Here is a 7,980-nt window from a genome sequence, read left to right on the forward strand (position 1 = left end):
AGATACTATGAATTTTTTCTTTTTGTTTTCTGAGACAGTCTCACTCTGTTGCCCAGGCTGCAGTGACACAATCTCGGCTGACTGCACCTCCACCTCCTGGGCTCAAGTGATTCTCATGCCTCAGCCTCCTGAGAAACTGGAATTACAGGTGTGTACCACCATACCCAGTTAATTTTTGTATTTTTAGTAGAGACAAAGTTTCACCCTGTTGGCCAGTCTGGTCTCAAACTCCTGACCTCAGATGATCCACCTGCCTCAGCCTCCCAAAGTGCTGGGATTACAGGCATGAGCCATCACACCTGGCTGGAATTCTTGTTAATAATTTTAGGTTTGATAATGGTATTCTTGTTATATTTTAAGAGTCCTTACATCCTTGTGATGTATACTAAAATATTTACACATGAAAGAACATGGTATCTAGGATTTGCTACAAAATATTTTGCAGTTGTGGGAGTGGGGATGGGAAAGAGGGTAGGAAATGGGTTAATAATAAGACTGGCCTGAGTTGAAACTGGGTGATAGAAATATGTGGGTTTATTGTGCTAGTTTCCTCTATTTTTGTATGTGAATTTTTTTCATAAAGACAACATAGAAGAGTGAAAAGGGCAAATGACTAAGTAACAAAAGATACAACATATGTAAGCAACAAAGAGACAGTGCCTAAATTATATAGAGTCCCTAGAAATCAATTAAAACAAAAAACAGACAACCAATAGAAAAATAGGCAAGAGATTTGGACAGGAACTTCCAAAAATAAGGATATTCAAATGGTCAGTAAACAGGTTGATTAGTAATTAAGGAAAAAATTAATGGTTATGACTCACACCCCTTAGAATCACTGAAGTTAAAAATGACTGGCAATACCAAATGCTGGTGAAGATGCAACCCAATGGGAATGTTCACACACTCTGGTGAGCATGCAAACTGATACAACTTTGGAAAATAGATTGGCGTTATCTACTACAGTTAGACACATACATACCCTGTGACAGCAAATCTATGCCCATGAATATTCTTGGGGGAAGTATATTGTTCAAGTGCAAATTATATGTCCATGTCCAAATCTCTGGACAAGAATGTTCACAGGCTGTATTATTTATAATAACCCCAAACCAGAAAGAACCCAGATATCTATCAGTAGAAGAATGGATAAACTATGCTGTAATCATACAGTAGAATTCTACTTAGCAATGAAATGAACAAACCACAGCTAATATACTATAATATACATGAATCTCCTAAACACAATGTTAAGCCAAAAAAATAAAGCCAAACATAAAGAAATCATACTGTATTATGCCATTTACGTAAAGATTCAAAAACAGGCAAAACATATCTATGATAAAATTTGGGAAAATGGTTGCTTGTGGAGAGGATGGAATAGGCAGTAATTGGGCAAGGGTGTGAAGTGGGCTTTGGGGTGCTGGTGTTGTTTCATTTATTGGCATGGTTGGTAGTTAGTTAGTTTGTTTTTTGAGATGGAATCTTGCTCAGTCGCCCAGGCTGGAGAGCAAGTGGTGCCATATTCACTCACTGCAGCCTCCACCTCCCGGGTTCAAGCAATTCTCTTGCCTCAGCCTCCCAAGTAGCTGGGATTACAGGCTCACGCCACCACGTCCGGCTAATTTTTGTATTTTTAGTAAAGACTGGGATTCGCCACGTTGGCCAGGCTGGTCTCGAACCCTTCACCTCAAGTGATCTGCCCAGCTTGGCCTCCCAAAATGCTGGGATTACAGGTGTGAGCCACTACGCCTGCCCAGACATGGTGATCATTAAGTGTGTTCATTTTGTGGGAATTTTGTGCTGTTTACTTATAACTTGTGTGCTTTTCTGTGTGTGTCTTCTTCATATTAAAGAGTTTAATACAAAGAGATAAGTCATTCATTCATTCATTGTTCTATCAATTCCTTGATTCATTCAGTAAACCTTTGCTGAGGGTTGGTGTATTAGTCTATTCTTGAATTGCTGTAAATATCTGAGACTGGATAATTTATAAGTAAAGAGGTTTAGTTGGCTCATGGTTCTGCAGCCTGTACAGGAAGCATGGTGGTTCTGCAGCCTCTATAGGAAGCATGGTGGTTCTGTAGCCTGTACAGGAAGCATGGTGGCATCTGCTTCTTGGGAGGCCTCATGGAGCTTTTACTCATGGCAGAAGACAAAAGCAGAAGCAGGCACTTCACATGGCAAAAGCGGGAGCAGGAGAGCAAGGCCAGAGGCGCCACACACTTTTAAACGACCATACCTCAAGAGATCTCGCTCACTATTGAGAGGATAGCACCAACGGGGATGGTGCTAAACCTTTCATGAGAAATCCACCCGCATGATCCAATCACCTTGCACCATACCCCACCTCCAACACTGGAGATTCTATTTCAGTATGAGATGAGGAGTGGGGACACATATCAAAACTGTATCAGTTGGTTGCAACATCATTGGAGCACTAGTTCTTCTCATGGGGGAAAAAAGTTCTTGTGCACAGGGCTACATTTTTAAAAACCAAGGGTCTGAAACAATGTATTTACTCACTGAACTTGATTTAGTCCTAACCACAACTTGCTAGTTTAGTTTAGCCAAGCGGTTATGCTTCTCTGGGCCTGCGATGATCCATAGAGTAGGTGATCTATCTTTTAGCGCCGAAAGTGGTAATTTATTAATTCAATCAACTGTAGTTGAGTGCATATTACCTGTACAGTGATTTGCTAAAGATAGGAGCCACAAAACTAGAAAAACAAACAAAAGCATGGTCTCACTCTCCAGAAGCTCCTAGCCTGGCCAGTGACAAAGGGACCACTGTGGTGGAGCAAAGTAGTGCATCGGTGGACCTCATGCCCAGGGTGCTAAGGGACCACTTGTGAGCAGCTGCTATTCCTGATCCCAAAGGAAGGCAGGCAGAAGCGGAGAACCGATCCCACTTTCGGCTGTATATTAAATGCTGCGCTATGCGATAGAGTATTACCGGGTTGGGGCCAGCACAACTTCTCTGAGGCCTGGAAGCAGGAGAAAGCTTCTGTCAGACAGAAAAGCAGCAGAAAGATCAGAGTGAACAAAAACCAAGAGTTTTTACTGCTTTTTATTTTTCAGGTCGGTCTGTGTAGATAGGATTCTGGGAGGCAGTGTACAGAAGGGAGTGGGAGTCCAGAGCGTGGCAGGACTAGGGCAGGAAAGACCTTGATTGCCCTGATACAAATCCCAGCAGGAAGGAGCCAGCACCTCCCCAGTCACAACTTCCAACGCCTGCCGCTGAGCAGGGCCCGGGAAAAGCAGTCCCCTAGTGGCGAGTTTGGGAGCTCCCGGTTGCTCGTGGCCTGAAAATCTTGCTCCAAAGAGGACAAATTCTAAGGGCTCTTCAAAACCCCAGAGGAATATAAGCCCACTGGAAATGTAGGTAATCAGCTATGCAAATGTGAGGTTAGTCGCACATAGGAAAGCACAATAAACAAACCAGGGATCTCATGAGAAAGTACCAGAAGACGCCTTGGCTTAGAGAGCAATCGGACAGCATTTCCCCAGGGCAAGGATCTGCTGATCCTGAGTGTCTGAAGGGTTGCTTTGCATGTGGCTTCAGCAGATGTGTCCATTTGCATGTAGGTAAATTTCTGCATATAAGGTCTCAGTATCAAGCAGGTCTTCAGAGGACTGAATGTTACAGGATTAAAATCTAAAACTCATTTAGCATTCACCAGTGCAACCAGCTAATAAGCATCAAGATTTATATCAGAGGATCAAGATCTGTAGTTGGTTTAACGGTAAGAAATACTCTTAGAAATGGAGCTTAGAAAAAAATTTAGAGACATTTATAGCAGCCTCAGAGCTGCCCCCTTTGGCAGCTCTACAGTTTCTCACTCTATCCTCTGTACAGGAAGTGGTGTTTCCAGGATCTGCTTCCCTGTGGGCTCTGTCCACAGTGCTCTTCAGGGCTGCTTGTGGCTGGCCTAATGATGTTGAGCGCTACTGGCTTTTCACGGGGCCAGGGCTGCTGGACACCGTGCAATGTGCAGGACAGTCCTGCCAGGCGAAACTGTCCCTTCTCCTGCATGACTCTGGAATGTCCCACTGAAATTTTATGTACATGAACCACCTGCTGAAAAACTTCTGAGCATAAAAGCTAATTCAATTTGGATGTAAACAAAGTATTTTTCACATGGTTTAATGCACACTGAATTTTTCAGCAATGCAAGTACCATGCAAACTGGGGAAAAGACTAGGCTTAGTTTTATTCAGAGCTTTGTTGGGAGTTGTTCACTATGTCAAAGAAACTTGAGGTTAACATGTGCAGCCACTCCATTTGTGGGGTTCCATGTAGGGGGCCAAGTGTTTGCCTACTTCCTGTTGGCTTCTGGCAAAATCGGGCCTCCACTTCTGTCTACTGAAATACATATGCTTTTGTTGGAAGTTACTGTCTTTTTATTTCTTCTCTAGGGCATTGTGTTGATTTTTTGAAATTAGGCATATAGTTAGGTTATTATCTATTAATTTTAATTCAACCTAGTAAAATGGGGGAGGAAGGTGGTACAAAATATTTTTTTTCTCCCTTCCTTCCTTCCTTTCTTTTCTTTTCTTTCTTTCTTTTCTTTCTTTCTTTCTTTCTTTCCCTTTCTTCCCTCCTTCCTTCCTTCCTTCCTTCCTTCCTTCTTTCCTTCATTCCTTCCTTCCCTCCTCCTTCTTTCCTTCCTTACAGGGTCTCACTCTCTCACCCAGGGTAGAGCACAATGGCATGTTCACGACTCACTGCAACCTTGACCTTCCAGGTTCAGGCAATCCTCAAGCCTGAAATTATTTCTTTTCTTTTCTTTTCTTTTCTTTCTTTCTTTCTTTCTTTCTTTCTTTCTTTCTTTCTTTCTTTCTTTCTTTCCTCTCTTTCTCTCGTTCTCTCTTCCTCTCTTCCTCTCTCTCTTTCTCTCTTTCTCTCTTTCTTTCATTTTGTTTTGGTGGAGGACAGAGTTTCACTCTTGTAGCCCAGGCTGTAGTGCAATGGCGTGATCTGGGCTCACTGCAACCTCCAGCTCTTGGGTTCAAGCAACTCTCCTGCCTCAGCCTTCCGAATAGCTGGGATTACAGGCACCCGCCACCTTGCCAGGCTAATTTTTGTATTTTTAGTAGAAACAGGGTTTCCCCATGTTGGCCAGGCTGGTCTCACACTCCTGACCTCAGATAATCCATCCACCTCAGCCTCCCAAAGTGTTGGGATTACAGACATGAGCCACCGTGCCCAGTCAAAAATATTTCTTATATAAGGACCTCCATGTCTGACAGGGTAGAACACAGAGGGATGAATCTGGACTTTCTGACTCACAGCCTCCGCTTCCTTATCCCCTAAATGGAAAGAATGCCTAACTCATAGGGTGGGGCCTGGGAGTGTTTCTTTGGAGCTCAGAAAGGGATAGAGGATATGAGAGAAGCAGCATTTATTGAGCACCTACCATGCATCCAGTTTTTTGCTCCTTGAATCCTTACAACAGCCTCAGGGACTAAAAACGATCACACTCACCATCCCCCTGAGGAACCGGGCTTAGAGAGAAGGTGTGTCTACGTGCACTCCGATCTTCCCGGCCCTTCCTCCATCAAAAATATTACCAGTTCTATTTTCTGACTGCATTGGTATAAAGACAAATACATTGATATGTATTAAAACATTTTCTTAGACCTAAAGTTATATATATGTATATATTTGTAATTTAAAAAATAATATTTTTATGGGCTCCTATGAGTGTGGTGGGCCCTAGGTGTGGTCTTCCTGTGCCTGAGGGGTAAGTGGGTCCTGTGTGTCTGGTCCAAGATCACAGAGCCCTAGTGGTGTGCTGGGGGTTCAGTGCTCCCCATACATGATGTGCTTTGGGGACCCCAGGTGAAGGGACGGATGGAGCCAGGAGGGCACAATGGGGAGGGGAGGAGTTTCCATAGCAACTTAGCCAAAAATGAATTTTCAAAATGTGAGTATTGGCTGGCTTCCTCTAGACACTGTGTACTACTCGTGATAAAATAAAACCAGCATTCTTTTATACTTAGAAGGCAGGCAACCCTGCTCATAGGCAATACTGTCAAACAGATAAATAAGTAAGGGTTCAGTAATCGCGTGACTCTCTAATAAGGCTTCCTTTAATGGTAGGTAGTCACTTTAATATTTACAACTTAAAGTTGCATAGAAACATTTAAATTATGAGGAAAGTAATGAAAAATGAAAGGTAGGTCATCTCTAACCTATTGAAACTTCATAGGAAAATAGTAGCTAAGTTCTAAAAGTTCAATCTAATATAATCTTTTCAGAATATCTGTAGGCAAATGGTACTGCTCTCCACCTGGAGAGGCACTGAAGGGTGTGTGTGTGTGTGTGTGTGTGTATATGCACACGTGTGAGGCGTACACCTTAGGTGCCAAGAACTTTCAAAAGGACTGAAACTGGTGGAGTTGGTTGCATCTCAGAGCCCCAGTGAGGCTGCAGTCGGATTCTCATGGTATGAGGTCGACATGCAAGGCAGAGCCCTCAGGCCTCAGCCGGGTTCATAGAGAGCAGGAAAGCGCATTGAGGGGGCAGGGTACTCCTGGGGACTCACGGGGCCCTGGTCTGGGAGAACTGGCATGGGGTGGGCAGCAGAGTACCCCTGTGGGTAGGCCTCGAGATGCTGAAGATCTCCCCAGTCAGTGCTCAGCATGCATGAAAATGACCTGGGCGGTCAGGGGAGTGGGAAGGTGGGAGGCGGGGCAGGGCCAGGTTGAGTAGATCCCTGGAGTAGCTCACTATATGAGCCTGGGGAAATTATTCAAACCCGAGGGCTTAGAGCCATCCTCCACCTTCGGTGGAATACGAAGTGGTTGAACGGTGGTCCCCAAACGGTATGTCCATGGCCTGGAATCTGCACATGTGACCTTATTTGGAGAAAGGATCTTTGCAGATATAATTAAGGATCTTGAGATGAGATTATCCTGAATTACCTGGGTGGGCCCATAATCCTATGGAGAGACAGAAGAGGAGAAGTCATGGACACAGAGGAGGAGGAGGCCATGTGAAGACAGAGGCAGAGATTACAGTGATGCAGCCACAAGCCAAGGAAGTCCGGAGCCCTCAGAAGCAGAAGAGGCAAAGAAAGGTTCTGCCCTAGAGCCTCCAGGGGTAGCATGGCCCTGCTGACACCTTGATTTCAGACTCCTTACCTCCAGAACTGGGAGAGAATAAATTTGTGGTTTTAAGCACCTTGTTTGTGGTACTTTGTTATAGCAGCTCTTTACTCTGCAGCCCAGCATGAGAACATTGAGCTGTCATCAAAGCCACAAGGTACTAAAAATGAAGATTTCACAGAAAGAAATCTGATCAGACCCAGGCTTTCAGGCGCCACCCGGGCTGGGAGGCCTCATCCTGAGGTCAGTGCTGTCATGAACCTGGGCTCGATCTTGTGACACTGACTTTGCCAAGCCTCTGCTGGACACTGCCAGTGTGGGCCACTCTGTAATGTGGGGCCTCAGTAAGGTCCTTGATGGTGAGATTGAACAGAAGCTCGGTGTCTCTTAAATAAGTTACGTGAATGCATCTCTATTAAATGCTTTTATTTTCTCCCAGACTTCACTTTATGAATAGGATTTTAATAGCTGAAATTATTGGATCTAGAGATGTACTGTAATATCCATTGTAATGTTAAGAAGCTACCTTTCCATTAAGTGGCTCTGAACCCTGTGACAAGCACCTGGTGACAGTGTCCAGGCATCGGTGGAAGCAGCACTAAGAGGAGCTTAGTGCTGCAGCCATGCTTACTACTCCTTCCACCAAGCGAGTGACCAGGGATGCAGCATCAGAGCAGCCACATAGCTGGGGATGTCCAGCTACAGAACCGGGGCAGAGGTGCGGGAGACACTTTGCAGCAAGCACAGGGAACATCACACTGTTGGCTATAGCCAGAACCCTGGATGCAGATGTGGGACCCAGTCCCACGCCTATCAGAGGAAAGAGGAAACCGCAGGTCTTGGGGAGCCCCACAGTGGTGGAGGTCA

The sequence above is a fragment of the Macaca nemestrina genome, chromosome 8 (assembly GCF_043159975.1).
Source record: "Macaca nemestrina isolate mMacNem1 chromosome 8, mMacNem.hap1, whole genome shotgun sequence".
In the NCBI taxonomy this organism is placed as follows: domain Eukaryota; kingdom Metazoa; phylum Chordata; class Mammalia; order Primates; family Cercopithecidae; genus Macaca; species Macaca nemestrina.